This window comes from Dromiciops gliroides, chromosome 1 (genome assembly GCF_019393635.1).
Source record: "Dromiciops gliroides isolate mDroGli1 chromosome 1, mDroGli1.pri, whole genome shotgun sequence".
Lineage (NCBI taxonomy): Eukaryota > Metazoa > Chordata > Mammalia > Microbiotheria > Microbiotheriidae > Dromiciops > Dromiciops gliroides.
In genome coordinates, this window is record NC_057861.1 from 77247764 (window position 1) to 77271889 (window position 24126).

At 41.0% G+C, this 24126-nt stretch overlaps 1 pseudogene; it reads right to left on the minus strand.

Annotated features, from left to right (window-relative positions):
• Nucleotides 1-2282: 2282 nt before the first annotated feature.
• On the minus strand, nucleotides 2283-10831 carry LOC122745743 (annotated as a pseudogene).
• Between the last annotated feature and the right edge of the window lie 13295 nt (nucleotides 10832-24126).

The window sequence follows — 24126 nt, forward strand, 5'->3', positions numbered from 1 at the left end:
GCTCCGCGGAACCCTAACACAAACGTTCCGGCCCTGGCCCCGCCCCCTCCCCAATGTCCGCTCCTCCTCTCCACCCTCCAACCCCGCCCCGCCAGGTTAATTCGGAAGAACCGTGGGGGCGGAGCAAACCGCAGGCCGGAAGATCTTCTGCCTTCTCGCTCTCTCTCTCTCTCTCCCGCACCTGCGCATTGGTGGTCCCTGTCCAAGTAACGGGAGCTTAAGTGAAGGTGAAGCTATACACATCTTCCGCAGGCTGAGGAGTGATGGGCGTGCCGTCCTTCCTTCATTCAATCGTTCTTAAAACTTAAAACTTTTTTTTTCTTTCTAAAAATTACTTAAGCCTCTCGGCCTGCCCGGGACTAACGAACCAAGATGGAAAATGTTCCACTCAGCTCCACTCTGGTGCTGTGTGACCTTGGGAGAGTGGCTAGCCCTCTCTGAACCCCATCACTTACTGCTTCCTAGGTACTCTTCTTCCATTTTAGAGCAGAAAGGAACCTCAGGCCTCCTTTCAAGGAAGAACCAGACCCGCAGAGGTGAAGTGAGTTGTGCCAGAAATAAGGAAAACCGAAATTCTCTCAAAATCCAGAGGACTGAACTTTGCTCTTTCTGTTGCAACGCCCCCTCCCGAAAAAAAATCCTACAGTGCTCATCCGCCTCACTGCCTCCTGCTGACCTTCCAGGTTTCCTCCAAGTCCCAGCTAAAGTCTCTTCTCCTACAAGAAGCCTTCCCAGCCCCTTAGTTCTTTCTTCATCATTTCCTGTGGATCCTGCATATGGCCTGTTCCTGCATATCTGTTTGCAAGTGGTCTCGCCCATTACTGTAGAGTGTAAACTCCTTGAGAACAGGGGCCATCTTTTGCCTTTGTTGTGTATCCCCAGATTGCCTGACACACAGCAAATGTTTACTAAATATTGACTGATGTGCTTGGGATTGGGAGCCAAGAGCTTCATAAACCTTACTGGACAAAAAAAAAAAAAAAGTAGGCAGATAAAAGTGATGTAGGAGGCAAAAAAGGGGTTAACAGAAGAACCTAAGACCCAAGCTCTAATTTAGATTTGAGTTCTAAGAGGGATTCAGACCCCAGTTAATGGATAACTTAAGATTTGGGAAACAAGTCAGGGCCTAGTTCGCTTACCCACATTAATCACCATTCATAGCAAGAACATAAAGAGGCAGGTCAAAAAGGCCTTACACTGACAGGGTTAAAAGGCAGGTTATAGCATACTTGTTTTTATTTTGTTTTTGTTTGGGGGGGAGACAATGAGGGTTAAGTGACTTGCCCAGGGTCACACAGCTAGTGTCAAGTGTTTGAGGCCCAATTTGAAATCAAGTCCTCCTGAATCCAGGGCCAGTGCTTTATCCACTGTGCCGCCCTAGCTGCCCCCAAATAGCATACTTGTTAAAGGAAAAGGTATATAATTTGCTACTGGAGATAGAGAAGGGAGTTATCATCTTAAGCAGACCTAGTATCAAAGAGCCTAGTGTATTACTGGGTCAAAGGGTATACACAGTCCCATAGCCCTTTGGGCATCATTCTAAATTGCTCTCAAAATGCTTGCATGACTTTACAAGTCCACCAACAATGCATTAGTGTTCCAATTTTTCCACAGTTTCTCCAACATTTATTATTTTCCTCTTTTGTTATATTAGTCAATCTGATAGGTGTGAGGTGGTACCTTGGAGTTGTTTTAATTTGCATTTCTCTAATCAACAGAGATTTAGAGCATTTTTTTCATATGGCAATAAATAGCTTTGATTTCTTCATCTGAAAACTGCCTGTTCATATCCTTTCACCATTTCTCAATTGGAGAATGACTTGCATTCTTATAAATTTGATTTAGTTCTCTATATATTTTAGAAATTAGGCCTTTATCAGAAACACTGGATGTAAAAATTTTTTCCCAGCTTTCTGCTTGCCTTCTAATATTTTTTTTTACAATCAGTGATTCACTTTATTGTGAATCAGTACTCAACCACCATCACTGCCATACCAGGTTCCAAAAAAGAGAAGAGGTACCATACTTGCCCCCCAACAATGGCTTTCAATCTCATGGGTAGGAAGAAGCTATAAAGATATGAATAAGGTGCTACTGAAAAAGTTTGGGGTAACCTAGTTGGGCCTCCTCCCTATTGTGACAAAGGCTCTTTTTTTTTTTTTTGGTGGGGGTGGGGGGAAAAGAAGGAATAGGTGTTCCCATCAAACTGGCTGGATACACAATTCCCAAAGGAGGGAGTGACTCCATAACCAAACAACATCCCAAGCTCAGGCTGGCCAAAACACTCCTTATCCTAGTAGGAATCTTTTTTCTTGGAGAGGAGGGGAAGTACAGAAGGTGGAAGCATCCATCCTCATTCTGAAGAAGTTCCATTCAGGGTGGACAGAGTCTGAGCACCTGCTTGGGGGTTAGGGGCTGCTGGTCCCGGCAGCTTTCACTCTAGCAGCTTTGACCTTGTCCTCCAAATCATCCAGGAACCGTTCTTGGGACACGGAGTAGAATGTATAGCCACAAATGGCCAACACCAGGGCCCCGACGGTCAGGCCCGTCAGGATGTTCCGGCTCCGCCGCTGCGGAAGCGTTTTCTGTCACTGGTTGAGCTCCACTTGCCGGGTAAAGTGCAGCTGGGCTGGGCTCAGCTTCTCTCCCGGCGGGTCAATGCGCTGCACTACGAGGGCCTTCCCCCGCCTCGGATCCCCCGCTCAGCTAGCACTAGCAATAGACATCTCACTGCTCCACCTACTCGAGGCGGTCAGAGCCACCGGGCACCTTCCCTTCTAATTTTGGCTGCATTGCTTCTGTTTGTACAAAAACATTTTAATTTAATGTAATCAAAATCATCCATCTTGCATTTCATAATATTATCTATCTCTTGTTTGGTCATAAATTGTTCTCCTTGCCATAGATCTAAGAGGTAAACTATTCCTTCCTCTCCTAATTAGCCTGTGGTATCACCCTTTATGTCTAAATCAGGTACTCATTTTGACTTTGTGGTGCAAGATGTTGGTCTATATCTAGTTTCTGCCATACTATTTTCCAGTTTTCCCAACAGTTTTTGTTATATAGTGAGTTCCTATCCCAGAAGCTGGAGTCGTTGGGTTTATCAAACAATAGATTACTATACTCATTTACTACTGTGTCTCCTGTGCCTAACCTATTCCATTGATCCACCACTCTATTTCTTAGCCAGTACCAAATAGTTTTGGTTTTTTGTTTGTTGTTTTTTTTTGGGTGAAGCAATTGGGGTTAAGTGACTTGTCCAGGTTCACACAGCTAGTAAGTGTTAAGTGTCTGAAGTCAGATTTTAACTCAGGTCCTCCTGACTCTCGGGCTGGTGCTCTATCTACTGCACCACCTAGCTGCCCCCCAAATAGTTTCCATGACTGATGCTTTATAGTATTGCTTCGGATTTGGTATGGCTAGCCCAACTTCATGTGAATTTTTTTTCATTAGTTCCCTTGATATTCTTGACCTTTTGTTCTTCCAGATGAATTTTGTTATTATTTTTTCTAGCTCTATGAAATCATTTTTAAGTAGTCTGACTGGTATGGCACTGAATAAGTAAATTAATTTAGGTAGAATTGTCATTTTTATTATATTAGCTCACCCTATCCATGAGCAGTTGGTATTTTTCCAATTATTTAGATCTGATTTTATTTGTGTAAAAAGTGTTTTAAAAACGGAAAAGGGCCCAAATGTACAAAAATATTTATAGCAGCTCTCTTAGTGGTGGCAAAGAATTGGAAATTGAGGGAATGCCCATCAATTGGGGAATGGCTGAACAAGTTGTGGTGTTCCAATTCTTTGCCACTAGTTGTAGTATATGGATGTAATGGAATACTAACGTGCTGTAAGAAATTATGTAACAAATGATTTCAGAAAAACCTGGAAAGACTTAAGAGGACTAATGCTGAGTGAAGTGAGCAGAACCAAGAGAACATTATGCACAGTATCTGATCAACTGTGATAGACTTAGCTTTTCTCAGCAATACAATGATCCAAGACAATTCCAAAGAACTCAAGATGGAAAATGTTCTCCACATCCAGAAAAAAGAACTGTGGATTCTGAATGCAGATTGAACCATACTGTTTCAACTTTTGTTTTTGTTTTTTTGTTTTTTGAGGGTTTTCCCTTTTGTTCTGATTCTTCTTTCACAAGATGACTGATGCAGAAGTATGGTTAATGTGATTGTACATATATAACCTATATCAGATTGCTTTCTGTCTTGGGGAGGGGAGAGGGAAGGGAGGGAGGGAGAAAAATTTGGAACTAAAAATCTTATGAAAACAAATGTTGAAAACTATCTTTACATGTAACTGGAAAATAATAAAATGCTTTTATTATTTAAAAAAATTGTAAAGGGTTTGGGACTAAAGGGAAGAATGATGAGAGCAAGCATTTATTAATCTACTGTGTGCCAGTGCTTTACAATAATTATCTCATTTGACTAAAAGATCATGGATAGAAAGCTGGAAGAGACCTCAGAAGTTATCTAATTCAACTTTCTCATTGTACAGAGGGGCAGACTGAGAGCTTGAAGAGATAGCAGAGCTGGGACTTGAACCTGGGTCCTCTGATTCTGGGATCTCCGTCCTCAGACACTTCTTAGCTGTATGACCCTGTACAAGTCACTTAGTCTCTGCCTACCTCAGTTTCCTCAACTGTAAGAATGTGAACAATAACGTTACTTACCTCAAAGGTTTTTGTGAGGATCAAATTATTAATTTATATAATTAAGCAATCAATCTTTTTTTTTTTTGGTGAGGAAATTGGGGTTAAGTGACTTGCCCAAGGTCACACAGCTAGTAAGTGTCTGAGCTCAAATTTGAACTCAGGTCCTCCTGAATCCAGGGCCAGTGCTTTATCCACTGTGCCACCTAGCTGCCCCCTCAATCAATCAATCTTAACTTGTTTGTCTAGAAACTTTTAAAATATATTTTTTTGATAACCATTTAAAAAATAAATAAAGAGCCCTTCAGGCCAGACGAGGGAGGAGGACCTCCCAAGGACTCAGGAATCCTCTACCTTCAGCAACTAATTCTTTTTGCACCAATGAGAGAATCAGTTAATCAATCCATCAATAAACGTTAGGTGCCAACCATGCGCCAGGCATAAAGAAGGCACTGAAGTATACCAGCTCCTGCAGATGGTTTTGTAGTTCATGAAGGTTCATATACAGCAGAATGGCTAATACAGAACAAGATGGAGTCAATTATGTTCTCCCCCAAAAAATCACTTTCAATAATTCTTCATCCCTCACATTAGAGCGGTGGGGGTCTAGTAGGACAGAATATCATATACATTGTCATACAAAATTATCTGTATTGGATGTTTTTGCTTGTTGTTTGTCATGAAGAAAGATTCCATCTGGAGTTGGAGGGGAAATGACTATGATTTAAAAACATTTTGTAAAATGTATTTATTAAAAAATGCTTTTGGGGCAGCTAAGTGGAGCAGTGGATAAAGCACCGGTCCTGGATTCAGGAAGACCTGAGTTCAAATTTGACCTCAGATACTTGACATTTACTAGCTGTGTAACCCTGGGCATGTCACTTAACCCCCATTGCCCCGCAAAAAAATATATATATATACATATACATACACACACACATACACACACACACACACACACACACACACACATATATATATATATATATATATATATATGCTTTTGAAGCACTCTTCCACCATCACCCCAGGTACAGTGTTTCTTCTGATCAGTGTGGTTAGAACTACTCCATATGCTATAACTGCATAAGCCACTAGGTGGTGGCCTCCACTTAGATACAAATTCACACCCATTCCACCCCCCCCCCAACTCCAAACTGGGGAAAGGAACCAGCATTTATTAAACACTTACTATATGCTAAGCACTTTGACCCTCACAACAAGGTAGATGCTAATATCTTCATTTTACAGTTGATGAAACTGAGGCAGACAGAAGGCAAGTCACTTGTCCAGGCTTACACAGCAATATGTCTGGGGATAGATTTAACTCAAGTCTTCCTGACTCCAGGACTAGGGTTCTATATAGGACGGCCTAGCTTTAGGCCTAGGGTTAAGATTATTGCAATAACAATACTCCCTTAGCTCTTCTATCCCCATTCCCATTAAATTTTCCATCTTTCTTTCCCTTCTCAGCATGACCCCCAAATGACTGGCTAATTTGGAAATTAAGTTAAATGCATTTACTAAAGAAAAAGTAAAAAAAGAAAAAGTTTAGTTTTTAAAGCTCCAGAGCAGCTGGGACATTCCAGCTCTGAAAAAAATAATATTGTTCCTAGAAAGAGAATGTTAACAGATTGTCCTATAGATCAATTCACCATGTTAGTACCCGAGTCCTCTGACAATCCCTTCCCTAGCTACCATTACTATATCTGTGTATGTATATATTTATAAATGTGTGTATATATGTATATATTTATATGTGTGTATGTATATTTATATGTGTGCATGTATATATTTTATGTGTGTATGTATGTGTACATATTTATGTGTGTGCATATATTTAAATGTGTGTGTTTTCTCCTCCTTTTAAAAGACCACCTCCTTGAAGGCAGAGACTATGTTCTCTTTGTATTTGTATCCTCATGGCTTAGCGCAGGATCTGCCCTTAATAAATGCTTTCCCATCCATTCCTGGTAAGCTTGGAATTTTCCATTCTACCCATCTTGTCCTCAGTATCTTTAAAAACAACAAATAGATGCACCCAAAGGTCCCAAAGTCATGAGGGGACAAGGAACCACATCATATCACTGAAGCTTCTTAAACAGGGAAAAGACAATGACAAAAAATTTGTATTATACTAGAAACATTAGCTATAGCTATAAGGGAAGAAAAAGAAGTTGGAGGAATTAGACTAGGCAATGAGGAAACAAAACTATCACTCTTTGCAGATGATATGATGGTATATGTACAAAATACTAGAAAATCAGCTAAAAAGGGGGCAGCTAGGTGGCAAAGTGGATAGAGAACTGGCCCTGGAGTCAGGAGCACCTGAGTTAAAATCGGGCTTCAGACACTTGACACTTACTAGCGGTGTGACCCTGGGCAAGTCACTTAACCCCAATTGCCTCACCAAAAAAAAAAAAGAAAGAAAGAAAATCAACTAAAAAACTTGTTGAAATAATTTACAGTTTCAGCAAAGTTGCAGGATATGAAATAAGCCCACATAAATCATTAGCATTCCTATATATTACAAGCAAAGTCCAGTAGCAAGAGATAGAAAAAGAAATTTCCATTTAAAATAACTCTAGACTGTGATAATTAAAATCTAATGTGTGTATTTACCTGCCCTGAATTATAAATTCAGGAGCTTCAGGAACAGTTTAGGCTTTAAGCTTTTATTAAGGTATATTAGAAGTTAGTATAGATAGGGCACATGTCTCTGAAAGAATAGAAAAAAACCCTATCTCAGATCTACAAGAGAGAGAGAGAGAGAGAAACAATTCCTTCCCCTAGCCACTCACACTTCCCCCCCAAAAAAAAGAGTCCCACTCAATTCCCCCAGAAGCCCCCCGTCGAACAGAAAGAGGGGCAGCCCCACACACAGCTCCAAGCTAATTGGCTGGTCTCATTTAAGTCCATTGATTGACATGACTTAAAGGCAGTCTATGAATAGAGGCAACTTCCTGGGTGCCAATCTCACCTTAGAAACCTCAGAAAGGTCACCTCATGCTTTCTTGGTTCTCACAAGAAAATATAAAATACTTGAGAATTTACCTGCCAAGACAAGCCCAGGAACTATATGAACACAATTATAAAACACTTCACACAGATAAAGTCAGATCTAAACAATTGGAAAAATATTAATTGATCATGGGTAGGGCCAAGCCAATATTGTAAGAATGACAATTCTATCTAAATCAATTTACTTATTCAGTGCTATACTAATAACATTATTTTATAGAGTGAGAAATGCCAAAACATTATTTTATAGAGTGAGAAAAAAATCATAACAAAATTCATCTGGAAGAACAAAAGGTCAGGGGAAAAAAAAAGTGAGAGAAGGTGGCCTAGCTGTACCAGATCTCAAACTGTATTATAAAGCAATAATCATCAAAAATATCTGGTATTGACTAAGATATAGAGTGGTGGATCAGTAGAATAAATCAGATACACAATACACAGGTTTAAATGACCCATAATAATCAAGTGTTTGATAAACACAAAGATCCAAGTATGAGGATAAGAAATCACTGTTTGACAAAAATTGCTGGGAATACTGGAAAGCAGTTTGGCAAAACTATATATAGACTAATATCTCATACCATATACCAAGATAAGCTCAAAATGGTACATAATTTAAACATAAAGGATGATATCATAAGCAAATAAGGGCAGCATGGAAAAGTTTACCTGTCAGATTTATGGATGAGGGAAGAATTTATTACAAAACAAAAGACAGAGGGTATTAAAAAATATACAATGGATAATTTTGATTACATCAAATTAAAAAGGTTTGCACAAACAAAACCAATGTAGCCAATATTAGAAAACATGTTTTCTAGCAAGTTTCTCTGATAAAGTGCTTATTTCTCAAATAGATAGAGAGCTGGGGCAGCTAGGTGGCACAGTGGATAGAGCACCAGTCCTGGATTCAGGAGGACCTGAGTTCAAATCCAACCTCAGACACTTAACACTTACTAGCTGTGTGACCCTGGACAAGTCACTTAACCCCAATTGCCTCACCAAAAAAAAAAAATAGATAGAGAGCTGAGTAAAATTTACAAGAGTATGAGTCATTCCTCAGTTGAGAAATGGTCAAAGGATATGAACAGGCAGTTTTCTGATGAAGAAATCAAAGCTATCTATTGCCACATGAAAAAATGTTCTAAATCACTATTGATTAGAGAAATGCAAATTAAAACAACTCCGAGGTACCACCTAACACCTAACAGATTGGCTAATATGACAAAAAAGGAAAATAATGAATGTTGGAGAAGCTGTGGAAAAATTAGAACACTGATGCATTGTTGGTGGGGCTGTGAACTGATCCAAGCATTCTGGAGAGCAATTTGGAATTAATGCCCAAAGGGCTATAAAGCTGTGCATACCCTTTGACCCGGCAATACCACTATTAGGTCTTTTTCCCAAAGAGATCATAAAAAATGGAAAAGGACCCACTTGTACAAAAATATTTATAGCTGCTCTTTTTGTAGTGGCAAGGAATTGGAAGTTGAGGGGGTGCCCATCAATTGGGGAATGGCTGGACAAGTTGTGGTATATGAATACAATGGAATACTATTGTGCTGTAAGAAATGATGAGCAGGAAGAGTTCAGAGAAACCTGGAGGGTCTTATGTGAGCTGATGATGAGTGAGATGAGCAGAACCAGAAGAACATTGTACACAGTATCATCAACATTGAGTGTTGACCTACTGTGATGGACTATATTCTTCTCACCAATGCAATGGTACAGAAGAGTTCCAGGAAACTCATGATAGAAGAGGATCTCCAAATCCAAGAAAAAAAAAAGAAAGAAAGAACTGTGGAGTATAGATGCTGATTGAACCATATTATTTCTTTGGTTTTGGGTGCTGTTGTTTTTTTTTTCTATTTTGAGGTTTTGCATCACTGCTCTGATTCTTTCTCTTGTAACAGGATTAATGCAGAAATAGGATTAATGTTATTATGTGTATATATATGTGTGTGTATATATCTATATCTATATGTATAGATATAACCTATATCAGATATAGATATAACCTATATCAGATTACCTGCTGTCTAGGGGAGGGGGGAGGGAGGGGAGGGAGGGAGAAAAATCTGAAATTGTAAAGCATGTATAAACAAAAGTTGAGAACTATCTTTACATGTAACGGAAAAAATAAAATACCTCATACATTAAAAAAAAAAGAAAGAAAAGAAAAGTTAATTAGAAAGGGAACTAAACTAGATCCGAATTGAATCACAAAGTGCAGTCACTGTGGTTTACTCAGTTCCCACAATTCCCTCAGGTAAGAGGTTTATAATTAAGAATAAACATATTCAGGGGCAGCTAGGTGGCACAGTGGATAGAGCACTGGACCTGGAGTCAGGAGTACCTGAGTTCAAATCTGGCCTCAGACACTTAACACTTACTAGCTGTGTGACCCTGGGCAAGTCACTTAACCCCAATTGCCTCTCTAAAAAAAAAAAAAAAGAATAAACATATTCAGGGCAGCTAGGTGGAGCAGTGGATAAAGCACAAGCCCTGGATTCAGGAGGACCTGAGTTCAAATCTGGCCTCAGACACTTGACACTTACTATCTGTGTGACCCTGGGCAAGTCACTTAGCCCTCATTGCCCCGACAAAAACAAACAAACAAATAAAACAAAACAAAAAAGAATAAACATATTCTTAATCTTAATCATAGCTGTAAACCTCCAAAAATTCATTAAGATGTATGAGGGACAGGGGCAGCTAGGTGGCGCAGTGGATGGAGCACCGGCCCTGGAGTCAGGAGTACCTGGGTTCAGGTCTGGCCTCGGACACTTGACACTTGCTAGCTGTGTGACCCTGGGCGGGTCGCTTGACCCCAATTGCCTCACTAAAAAAAAAAAAAAAGATGTATGAGGGAAGGGGCAGCTAGGTGGCGCAGTGGATAAAGCAGTGGCCCTGGATTCAGGAGTACCTGAGTTCAAATCCAGCCTCAGATTGAAGAAATGTCCCTGTGTCACCTCCCCCATTGGCTAAGAACCCAAAGAATAATAATGGAAATTGGGGTTAAGAATACTGCATTCTGCTTTTGGTGGTGAAGGTGCAACTTCTTTCAGTCGTCCTGAATCAGGGTTCATTAGACACCGGTAGCCACCCAGGCTGAGCCTCCACCTTCGTCGCCGCCATGACGCCCAAGTTTGACCCTAATGAAATTAAAGTCGTGTTTTTAAGGTGCACTGGTGGTAAAGTTGATGCCACATCAGCTCTGGTCCCCAAAATTGGTCCCTTGGGTTTGTCTCCCCAAAAGGTTGGTGATGACATTGCCAAGGCAACTGATGACTGGAAAGGGCTAAGGATCACAGTGAAACTTACCATTCAGAACAGACAGGCCCAGATTGAGGTTGTGCCTTCTGCTTGTGGGGACCAATTTTTAATTGGGGAGTGTTAGCTAAGCGGCTTGCCACCATATTGGGGCAAGGAAGGAGACCAGCAGCCTCCCTCAAAACAAAACAGGATTTATTTTAATAAGAACAAACTTAAAAAAAAAAAAAACACAAACAGGGTCAATAGGATCAAGGGAAAGGAAATAAAATGGGGAAAGGGAAATTATACAATCTCAAAAGATACCACCGCCCAGGAATCAGCTGAGAATACACAGCAGACCTCCTGTCGTTCCAGTGTCCAGCTAGAATGCCCAATTCTCCTCTCCCAATCCCAGAAAAAACGCCACACAGCCCCAGCCAATGGGATGGCCATTCTGACAGTCACATGACTGCCCTCACTAGGCTTCCAATCATTATATTTTCCCAGGCCAATGTAGGCGTTGGCGAGTGGTGATGACATGAGGTGCAAGCACCATGGCAACAGCTACAACCAGTGGATGGAGCACCATGTGGTTTGCAGAGCCCCAGGCCAGTGCGCCCCGAGGCATAAAAACCTCAAATAACAATTAATTCTTTACTTTCCCCCCTTTGTTTTGTCAAGAAACATGGGGTATTTCCTTGATGGAACAATAAATAATAAACAATAAATAAATTTTTAAAAATAACAGAATATCATAACCAATGCTAACAAACAATATACTAATAACAATATAGGAAAGGGAAAATACTTATTACAGATGATGTATATAGTTACAGAAGGAAAAACAAAAATGTCCATTTAAAGTCCTTAAAATCTTGTCTTAGAAAGAGGGTTGAGATGTCATCAGGGGAACTGAACTCTGGTCTGGATTCTGGCTGTCTCTGGAACTGCTGGATTTTCATTAATCTTTAGCATAGCATTGTCCAAAAATGTTCAAATTAAACGATGAAAGTTCTTCTAAATATACAAAAAAGTTTAAACTTGATATATATACAGCATATTGGAGTCCCCCCTTTGGAAGATATTCATATGCATACACAATACAAAATTGAGACAGTTATGACATTACTAACACTTTTTACCACTATATGTCTGGATCAAAGACAAATTTAGTTATGTGTCCATGATGACACCTAAAAATGTTATGGAAAGGTTACCATACCACATCTTGTGGTGCACAGATATCTAATAATTGTGCTAGGCCTCAGGTGGATGGATTCTGACCATGCTACCAGATTGAGTGAAGAAGCCAAGTTAAGTTAAACCAGGTGAATGCATTAGGACTAACATGACACCAGAACATTTTTGGAGTGAGAGAGGAAGAAACTGGACTATGTCTAGCAATTGTGCTCTACATAGCTGCTCTCATAAGCAAACTATGGACTTCTTGAATGTATTTGGCTGTTCTCTCAGCCTCCATCAGGGTATCTTACATGTACCTGTCTCTTCTCCTGTTGTACATATATTCTCTCCAGGACCTGCAACGTGGTGTTGAACCATCTCCATTAAGCTCACTGTAAGAGCAATTAGTCTCTGAAATGGTAAGTTTCCATAAATCATAAATCTCGTATTAATTTCACCAAAGTGTGCTACACTGCATAACTTAGGATATACTTGAAATATATATATATATATATAATCCCAAACCATACCCAGAGTATACATAGTCACAACGACATACAAATGATAAATGAATGTAAATGGCTGATATTATTAAACATTATTACAGAATCTTCATTAAGCAAGTAAACCACATCATCTTATCCATGAATTCTCTATCTAGTACAATGACAATAACAGATACTTGAAATGATAAACAATATATCAAAAGGAAATAAAACATCAGCAAGACTCAATATGTTCATTAATTGTCTTATAAATCAAGCAATAAGGTTCAATAACCCTTTCTAGAAGACAGAGCCATGTGCTTGTGGTGGAGAAGTTCTTCACCTGTAGGAGGAAAAGCTTGTTTAAGGTAAAAGCTTATAATGCTAGAATTTGGGGTACACCACATTTTTTTAACTGGTTCCCCAATTCTCTGCATGCCAAAGTGGCAGGGGTTTCTGAATCATCATTGATTCTTCTAATGCTGTCATAATGACCGTTATGGTAGAAAATATGGAGTTCTTTAGTGTCAACTTAGTCTGTGCCACAAATTTGCCATAGAGGTTCATTCAACTGGTGAATGATTACATTCAGTTGGTTATGTTTGGCAAAGGCTACAATGGCGTCATTCCCAGCACACGTACCAGCTTTTTTCAAATCAGCAACATATTCTTCAAAGGGAATATCTGTTTCTATAAAAGACCTAAGGTCTTCTTTATGACTGAGCATATAATTAGCAGTTTCTTGTCTGTGTTTGAGATGGTTTTTTTGGAATGACCTTCTAACTGGTCTCTGAGGGCTCTGAAAAGACAATTTCCATCTCCTGATACATTACGGAGTTTGAGTCCCAGGGTTTGCAATTGAGTGATAATACTTGCAAATTAGAACTGTCTATTACCCCTGGACTCCGTTCGGTTTCTTTTCTCTTTAGCAGCTGGTTGAGTTTTATCTGAAATTACTTTACCCACAAATGGTGCGGGCTTCACGTGGGAACGATGAATCCAAGATTCTTTTTCTCCAATTTTAATAGCAGTAAGAGTTGTCAATAATACTTGAAAAGGTCCCTCCCAAGCGGGCTGGGTCCCACTGGTCCGCTGAAAATTCTTAATATATACATTGTCGGGCAGCTAGGTGGCTCAGTGGATAGAGCACCAGCCCTGGAGTCAGGAGTACCTGAGTTCAAATCTGACCTCAGACACTTAACACTTACTAGCTGTGTGACCCTGGGCAAGTCACTTAACCCCAATTGCCTCACTAAAAAAAAAAAAAAGATTAAAAAAAATATATATATATACATTGTCTCCAGGACTTAAATCATGCAAGGAAAAGTCTAAAGGACCAGCTTGTACAGCAACTCCTGCTTCATGGAGTTCACATAGCCTAGTTTGTAGTTCCTGAATATAGGAAGCAACAGAAGTATCACCTCCCACCAGTGATGTATAGAATGGGGAAAAAGTTTTAGCTTGGATAGGAGAGTGACCAAAAAGCATCTCATAAGGAGATATATGGAGTTCACCTCTTGGTCTACTGCACAGATATAATAATGCCAAGGGTAGAACATCAGGCCATTTTAAATGGGTTTCAGTACATAATTTGCCAATCATGTTCTTAAGCTCTTTATTCATACGTTCAACTTGGCCTGAGCTTTGAGGGTGGTAAGGAGTATGAAATCTAGGAGTTACTCCCAAGAAAGAATAAATCTGGGAGAGAATTGAATCTGTAAAATGTGTACCTCTATCAGAGTCAATGTATGCTGGTGGCCCAAAGTGAGGAACAATTTCTTTAAGGAGAGCTTTGGCCACAAAGCCAGCAGTTGCTCATGGGGCAGGAAAAGCCTCCACCCATCGAGTGAGCTGGTCAACAATAACAAGGTAAAATTTATATTGTCCTGCTTTGGGCATAGAAATAAAGTCAATTTGTAGATGTTCAAAAGGTGTATATGCCAAAGGGCACCCTCCATATGCTTTAGCACGGAAGGCATGTTGATTGTAAGATTGACATGTGGAGCAGCCTGAGCAGATTTGAGATGCTGTGTTAGTTATACCTGGTGCTAACCAGGTCCTTCTAACTGAGTCCACAATGCCTTGTGTGCCAAAATGGCCTTTCTTGTGAATAGAGAGGCATACCTGGTGATAGAATTTCTGGGGGAGAAGTGGTTTTCCCTCCGAAGACATCCAGACTCCATTGATCTGTTTAGCCTTGAATCTCTTTTTCCACCTTTCTACTTCAGAATCATCATAAGTTAGGTGGAGAGAAACATCCTCAGAATGTGAGAGGTTAAATACATGTTCAGGGGCTTCTAAAGCAGCAAGCTTAGCTGCTGAATCAGCTCGTGCATTCCCTGTTGAAACAGGATCACTATTCCCTGTGTGGGCAGGGCAATGTACAATTGCTAGAGCAGAGGGAAGTTTCAGGGCAGATAGGAGGTCCTTGATAAGGTCTCCATTAGCAATAGCTTTGCCAGAGGATGTTAGAAGGCCCCTCTGTAGCCAAAGCATGCCTACAGCATGGCATACACCAAAGGCATATCTGGAGTTGGTATAAATGGTAGCGCTCTTCCCTTTGGCTATGTTACAGGCTTGTGTAAGAGCCACAAGTTCAGCAGCTTGTGCACTAAAATGTGAAGGCAGAGAAGCTGCCCAGATAATATCATAATCAGAAACTACAGCAGCCCCAGTGAAACAGGTGCCATCTTTCATAAACAAATAACCGTCTGTATAGAGGACAATATCAGGGTTCTCTAAAGGTGTATCCAAAAGGTCATCACGGGGTTTCTCAGCCATATTAACTAAAGAGGCACAGTCATGCAACGGCTCCCCCAAGAGTGGTAAGTTAGGGAGCAATGTTGCTGGGTTAAGGACTGTACAGCGTTTTAAAGTGATATTTTCATGACCTAGTAGGGTTACTTCATATTTAGTCAGCCTTTGGTCTGAAAAGGCTTGTGTTCTATGGTGTAGTAAGAGGGCCTCTACTAAATGGGGACATTGTATTGTAAGAGGATTACCTAGGACCAAATCAGAGGCTTTTTCTACCAAAAGGGCTGTAGCTGCCACTGCCCTGAAGCAGGGTGGCACCCCAGAGGCCACAGAATCTAGTTGGCTGGAATAATAACCTGTTGGAAGCTGGACAGGTTCTAATGATTGAGTCAGGACCCCAGAAGCCACTCCCTTCTGTTCATGCACAAAAAGAGTAAAAGGCTTACTGTAATCTGGGAGTCCTAGTGCAGGTGTTGATAACAATGCCTGCATGCACCCAGCTATCATGTCGCCCAAATCTTCTCTTCTCCAGGTAAACACCTAGACATTATATAATTAAGAAAGGTTGGGGAGGAGGCAGCTGGGTGGCGCATTGGATAGAGCAGTGGCCCTGGAGTCAGGAGTACCTGAGTTCAAATCCGGCCTCAGACACTTAACACTTACTAGCTGTGTGACCCTGGGCAAGTCACTTAACCCCAATTGCCTCACTTAAAAAAAAAAAAAAGAAATACTCAAATGCATTTGTAATGCCACCTCACAAATTTTTTTTTTCCTTGAGTGCAGTCAGAAGGGATGGCAGAAGTGGTGGCATCCAGAGGTCTAATAGGTTTGTAATACAGAACACAAGGCAGGAAGTATACAGTGGTTTATTCCTTCTGTTGAAACATAGGAGAGGGAGGATCCAAGTTCTCTCAGTTCTAGTTAATAGCTTATACAAATGCCTGGTCTAGTTAAGTTAACAATTAAGTTCCATTTCATAATTCACAGAAGTAACACAAAGCATTATTCCAAATTAAATTTTACAAATTCTATTGTTGCTCCCTGATTTATACAAACTTTCCTCTCTTTTTGATGAATCAGGAAAGAGTTAACAATAGGTAATTCCTAAATGGTACAGCTATTCAAATTGCCAATTACAACATATTTTTAACTTTTTTCTTCATTTTAGAATCTCATTGATACCACTTTTCACTTTCAAGAATCTAGATAGAGTTTTCTTTACATATTCAATATTGCCCTCCTTTCTTTAAAATATCCAGATAATATTCTGTAATTTCCAAATCAAGAACATTACATTTTCCAATTCTTCTTCTTCTTCTTCTTCTTCTTCTTCTTCTTCTTCTTCTTCTTCTTCTTCTTCTTCAAGGTCACACAGCTAATAAGTGTTAAGTGTCTGAGGCCAGATTTGAACTCAGGTCCTCCTGAAATCCAGGGCCAGTGCCCTGCATTTTCCAATTCTTAACAACATTTCTTATATAATGGTTTTTTTTAATTGAATTCATGTTTAATAATTACAGGCACCGTGCCCCCCCTTCCCCCTGCCCAGGCAGTGGCAGAGGAGGTGCGGGGGGCTGGGGCAGAATGCCCCTATAATGGTTTTTATAATAGTAGTACACATTTTTAAAGATTAATTTTTGGCATTCCAATTTGATTGCATTCAAGGCCAATATCTCGAACAAAGTATGCTTTAAGGACAAAAACTAACTTTTTGCAGTTTTAAACACATTGCCCTGATGCCAAATATTGGGTGGCAATGTGAAAATTATGCTCAACAGTGTGAGAAAATAGTGGTTTTTGGGGACTCAGACTACTGCCCACACACACACACACACGCGTGCGCACACACACAGGAACTCTGGATGGTTTTGCAGGGCCAGAATCAGGAGAATGTCAAAGGAAATGTAGATAGACCTTCTTAATTAACTAAAGGAACCACCTTCAAGTCATGTCAATCAATGGACATGAATGCTACCAACCAATTAGCTTGGAGTGGTGGGTGTGTAGGGACCACCTCCCTTCCGACTGCAGGTAGCTTCCACTCTCACAGGCACTTGAACTCTCTCTTTTTGGCCTGAGACTTGGAGGTGGTGGCAGCGTCTTGTGCTAGGTATGTAGGACTTCTGAACTTTCTGAACTCCACATGTTCTCTCTTTAGTAATATTTAATATACTTCAATAAATGCTTAATGCTCCCAAACTGGTACAGTAGCTTCTAATTTCTAAGTAACAAATATATGATAAACCCCAGCTAATTTTCCCTACACTTGGAACAGTAATAGGTGACCATACTTTTAATTGTACTTGTCACAACAGTAATGATCTATATTTAATGTTCCTCAGGGCTAGTTTTATCTTAAGGACTATCTTTATTCTTCACATCCTTTTGTTTGGGTGGAGGGGACTTATGACCTGGATCCAGGGGCTAGCTCACCCAAGGAATTGGAGGCTCATCATGAATCTTGTAAAATAAAAAGAGATTTCTTATTTATTTTTTTTTTTGGGGGGGCAAGGCAATGAGGGCTAAGTGACTTGCCCAGGGTCACACAGCTAGTAAGTGTCGTGTCTGAGGCCGGATTTGAACTCAGGTACTCCTGAATCCAGGGCCGGTGCTTTAACCACTGTGCCATCTAGCTGCCCCTTCTGGTGTTAATTTGACGTTTCAGTAGAAGCCTCTGCTTTTCTTTTTTTTGGCAGGGCAATGGGGGTTAAGTGACTTGCCCAGGGTCACACAGCTAGTAAGTGTCAAGTGTCTGAGGCCGGATTTGAACTCAGGTCCTCCTGAATCCAGGGTCAGTGCTTTATCCACTGCACCACCTAGCTGCTGCCCCAGTTTATGTTCAAGGTTGATTGTGCACTATATTGATGCCTATGTTCACTTTTCACAGGCTCAAGAAAAATTAGCTTACTCTATCCCAATAAAGAAACACAAAAAGATACAGACACAGAGATACAGAAGTACAAATAAACAGGCAAAGATTAATAGACTTTTGGAGAGCGTTCCCCAAGTCTTACTTGAGAAAGCAAGGATTCCTCTCTGGTGTTAATTTTTTTTTTTTTTTGCAGGCATTGGGGATTAAGTGACTTGCCCAGGGTCACACAGCTAGTAAGTGTCAAGTGTCTGAGGCCAGATTTGAACTCAGGTCCTCCTGAATCCAGGGCCAGTGCTCTATCCACTGCGCCACCTAACTGCCCCGCTTCTGCTTTTCTTTATGTATTTTACCTCTCTCTTGTCAGATAAGGCACCATTCCAGTTTAGAGAAGTTAGAAATGTTATAGGGAAATAGAGTGGGGATTTGGGATAGGGATTTGGAATACGGGTTCTGGGAATTTCTCTTTAAAGTATTACACCCTCTTGCACACAAATCCAATAGAATAAGATAATAGTTTATTTAGGGGCTAGGGAAGGCAAAACAAGAGAGAAATCCTTGTACTTCTTATGGGGAGAAGGTATGGCACAGAGGGGTGGCTCTGAGATACCTATCTCCTCCAGCAGGACGCAGGCAGATACTTTGTAGAGGACTAATGGGGGTGATCATCTGACTGTGGAAAGTTCCCTTATGGGGGAGGATCATCTCCCACTGGTGGTGGCTGGGGGTGTTGGGTGAAGGCAAGCTGCGGATCTCTCAAGACATCTCTTTCCTCCTCATGCCACAAAGGCAGCAGTCACACCTGATCTTATCTCCCCAGGAGTGGAGGAGACTGGAATGAAGGGTGGTGGTCCTGGAGCTAGCTCAGTCTTGATCCAGTGCCACTTATTTCTTTAGGTGTGTCTGTCCTTTTGATGTGGGCAGGAAATTTGGGGTCCAACTGATCGTGAGTCATCCCAAAAGAATTACAAGACTCAGTGACTCAGTTTACCAAGTTTTATTGCAATGCTGTGAGTGATCACAGGGAGAGAACCAGAAAAGTGGAAAGGTAACTCTTGAATAGTGAAAGAAAAGACAGTTATATTTATAGTATAGACAAATTATCAGTCTCATTATAATAATCACCACCTTGGGGAGGTACAAGGGAGGGCCTGTCCTACTCATTATACTTTTCTTCACCTTGGGGTGTTACAAGGGAGGGCTTATCCTAATTTGGAGTTCCTGGGGTCCTAAGCCAATCCCTGAGGCAGGTACCTTTTTCAGTGGAGGTGTGTCTTGGGGGCTTACATGTCATAAGGTGAATCTGGGGACAAATTTGGCCTTTTCTGCCCATGTCTCTTTCTGATTCCCATGGCTAGTTTCAAAATATAATCATTTTTCATTAGAATTTCCATAGGTTGTCTTTTCCTTTATTGTTATTTTGACCTAACCTGCTCTAGTCCGTTATGGATGTTGATCACTATGGGTATAAGAACCTAACATAAGTTATCCATTAACTAAGGTCTGACTCCCTTTTAGAGCTAATATCTGAATTAAAGCTTGGGTCTTCGGTTTTTCTATTAACCCCTTTTTGCCTCCTACATCATTGTGGTTTAGTTTCTCAAGGAGAGTGTTCTTTGATGTACCCCAGAGAACTTCTGGAGTACCCAGGGCCATTCAAATGAGATAACCAGATCCATAACAAAAAGATCTTTTACTGGTCCAATTTCTAATCAAGATATTTGAGTGATTGCTAGAGATACAGTCTCTAAAAACACCCTGCTATGGTTTTATTTTTCAGAAGTCCCTCCAGTGGCTCAATGGTATTGAAACTGGCGGACAGATTTAGTGCCAGAATGGGTAGGTAATGTGGGGAAATGTGCCCCCCCCCAAAAGTTAAAAATGGTAATGCCCAGGGAAGCTAGGTGGATAGAGCACCGGCCTTGGATTGAGGAGGACCTGAGTTCAAATACGACCTCAGACACTTAACACTAGCTGTGTGACCCTAGGCAAGTCACTTAACCCTCATTGCCCCCCAAAAAACCAAACAAACAAAAAAAAAGAAAATGGTAATGTCCACAAACTGGGGCCAGGCTCCTCCCAGTCTAAGAAGGACTTCCTCCCCTCCACCTCTCCAGCAAACTGAATCACATGATGAGGGAGACCCAAGGCTGGTCACATGGGGAAGGAGTTTAGAGGGCTGTGTCTGTGTCACCTTCCCCCACTGGCTACACTGTGTTCTGATTGGCTAGTTTGGGGGGCCAGTGTCTTAGCAGGCAGATTGTAACAGGGAAAAAGAGAGGGGCCAGCCTGTTAAAGTATAAAAAGGCTCAGGGGCCCAGTTTCACTGCCATTACATTAGGGAATGGCCCATTCTCTCAAGAATGTAAATAAAGGGTACAATATCGAGGGGTGGAGCTAATATGGCAGAGGAAAGACATTAAACCCACAGGGCTCCTGATACAATCACCCCAAAAATAGCAATAAAAGAACCCTTGGGGCAGAAAACCAAACAAAAATATGGGCTGAGAGTTTTCTCCAGCTATAGATAGATTTCAGGGGGCCATGCTGGGCCATGAATGAAGCCTAACCCCGCAATTGGGCTGACACACCAGACACCCGCCAGAGGAATTTGCCCCAGTGCCTCTGAATTGGCTGCAGCACCAGCGTCTTCTAGAACTGAGCACACGGTCGGACTGAACAGCTGGGGGGGGGGGGGTGGTAAGTACAGGGGTACCAGTGGACAGGGGGGAAGGATTCAACTGTCCCATCCCAGTGGGGAACCAGGAAGAAATCCTGAGTAGGGGGAGACCCAAGTGGGGGAGGGGAGCAGGGGAGCAGTCTCATCAGAGGCTGAGAACCACACCACAGAAAGCTTTGCTGGTTGGTTGCTTAGTAAAAATGAGAACAGACCAGGTGAGATTAAAGCTTGCTTTCCCTCAACCAAAAACACCTGGGATCCTCTGAAGCTGAGAAGAGGAGTGGAGCCGAGAAGCAGCCCCCACCACCCCCACCACCCCCACCACCTCCCAGTGGAGAGTTTAAAATCAAATGAAAATGAGGGCAGGCAGGCTGAGAAGAAGCCCAACTATCCCCCAGGGCCATGCTGTAGTTTGAACAGTGTGTCCTGGAAGCAGCACCACACTTTAAGAAGGAGTTAAAAGCCAAGAAATAGTAAGCCAGGATGAGCAGGCAGAGAAAGCAGAAGACCATCGAAAACTTCTTTGGGGGTAAGGTAGACCACAATACAACCTCAGAAGAAGATAATAACAGGGTCAAAGCTCCAACATCCAAATCTTCCAAGAAAAATATGAACTGGTCTTAGGCCATGGAAGCTCTCAAAAGAGACTTTGAAGAGAAAGTAGGAGAAATAGAAAGAAGATGTAGAGAAAAGGAGGAAAAAATGGAAAGGGAAATGAGAGCGATGAAGGAGAGTCATGAGAAAAAAAGTCAACAGTTTGAAAAGCCAAATGGAAAAGGAGATTAAAAAACTGTCTAATGAAAATAACTGCCTAAGAATTAGAACTGAACAAATGGAAGCTAGTGACTTTATGAGAAACCAAGACACAATAAAGCAAATCCAATTGAATGAAAAAATAGAGGGCAATGTGAAATATCTCCTTGGTAAAACAGCTGACCTAGAAAATAAATCTAGGAGAGATAATTTGAAAATCACTGGACTACCTGAAAACCATGATCAAAACAAAAGCCCAGACACCATCCTCCAAGAGATTGTGAGGGAAAATTGCCCTGATATAGAAGCAGAAGCTAAAATAAAAATTGAAAGAATCCACCGATCACCTCCTGAAAGAGATCCCAAAAGGAAAACCTTCAGGAATATTATAGCCAAATTCCAGAACTCCCAGGTGAAGGAGAAAATACTGCAAGCAGCTAGAAAAAAGGAATTCAATATTGTGGAGCTCCAATAAGGATAAAGCAATATCTAGCAGCTTCTACATTAAAGGACCAAAGGGCATGGAATATGATATTCCAGAGGGCAAAGGAACTGGGACTTCAGCCAAAAATCACATACCCAGGAAAACTGAGTATAATTTTTCAGAGGCAAAAATGGGATTTCAATGAGAAAGAGGTCTTTCAAGCATTTGTGATGAAAAGACCTGAACTGAATAGAAAAATTGACTTTCAAATACAAGATCCTGGAGAAGCATAAAAGGGTAAACAGGAAAAAGACTTCATGAGGGATATTAAAAGATCAAACTGTTTACATTCCTACATGGGAAGATAATACTTTGAACTCATAAGAACTATCTCAGTAAGAAATTCACAGAAGACAGGGCTGAACTGAATATGAAGGGATGATATCTGTAAAGCATTTATGTTTTGTTCCTTGTAGGGCAGAGAGGGTGGGGTGTCTTATGTCTGGGGCTGGATTTGGGTTTGGGGCCTCCTGGGTCCAGGGCTGGTGCTTTGTCCACTGTGCCACCTAACTAATCCATGATGACATCATTAAAATAGGGTTGAGGTGTAGGAGGAATAAACTGGGGGAGGGAGAAGAGGAGAGATGGTCTGGGGAGAGGTAGTTCACATCAAGGAAACAAGAAAAAAACTTATGGAGGAGAGTAGAAGAGGGGGAAGGAGTTGGGGAGTGAGTGAACCTTAATATCAGAATTGGCTCAAAGAAGGACTAACATACATACTCAAGTAGGTATAGTAATATATTTTTGCCCTGAGGGGGAGGGGGAGGGAGAAAAGGGTGGGGGGAGAAGGGAAGGAGGAAAGGGCAGATTGGGGGAGAGAGAGCAGTAAAAAGAAAACCACTTTCAAGGAGGATGAAGATGTTCTACATTACCGTACCAGTGTGACATATTGAATTGCTTGATCTCATAGGGAGGGTTGAGGAGGGAGGGAGGAAGAAAAATTTAGAACACAGAATTAGCTCAGGGACCCTGATCTCATCGGAGTGGACTCATGGAGGAAATATCATTCATACCAATTGGGAGGAGCAATCTATTTAACCCTGCAGGAAAATAGGAGGGGAAGAGGATAAGGAAGGAAGGGCAGAAAAAAGGGAGTGCAGAGCGAGGGAGAGGATAGTCAGAAGTAAAACACCTCTGAGGAGGAATAGGTAAAAAAGAAGAGTAAATGTCATGGGAAGGGAGTGGGATGGAGGAAAATAGTTATGATGATTGATTATAATGGCAAAATGTATGGTACCTACTTTGCTGGGCTTTTATGAAGAAAATTTTCTGTCAAGCTTAAGGTACTATATAAAGGTTATGATGAACAGGATACTATCAGAAAAACCTGGAAAGACCTACATGAACTGAAGCAGAGTGAAATGTACTGTATACAAAATAACAGCAGTAGTGGGGGATGATCTGCTGGGAAGCATGTGGTTATTTTCAGCAAGGCAATGATCCAATATAACCCTGAAAGACTTATGAAGATTGCAGCTCATCTGCAGAGAAAGAACTGATAGTATCTGAAAACAGATGGAAATACATTAAAAAAATTTTTTTTCATTTCCTCTTTGACAATTCCTTAATCTGAAGTTTTGGGTTTTTTGACTGTTTTCTCTCACAACTAGCTAATAAGGGAATTTCTCCATGACTACTCATGTATAACTTATCTCGAATTGCTTGAGTTCTTGTGGGTGGGGGGTGGAAATGGAGGGGGGAAGAGAAATTGGAATGCAAAGTTTTTCTAAAAATTGATGTTACTCGGACACTTGACACTTGCTAGCTGTGTGACCTTGGGCAAGTCACTTAACCCCCATTGCCCCGCAAAAAAAAAAAATTGATGTTAAAATTTTGTTTTTACATATATTTTGGAAAATAAAATTCTATTAAAAAAAAAAAGAATGTAAATAAAGACCTCCAACACTGAGTCCCAGAAATTTTTAAATGGGGTTTCTCACAGGTAATCAATTGATGGCTAAGGAAAAACTCATG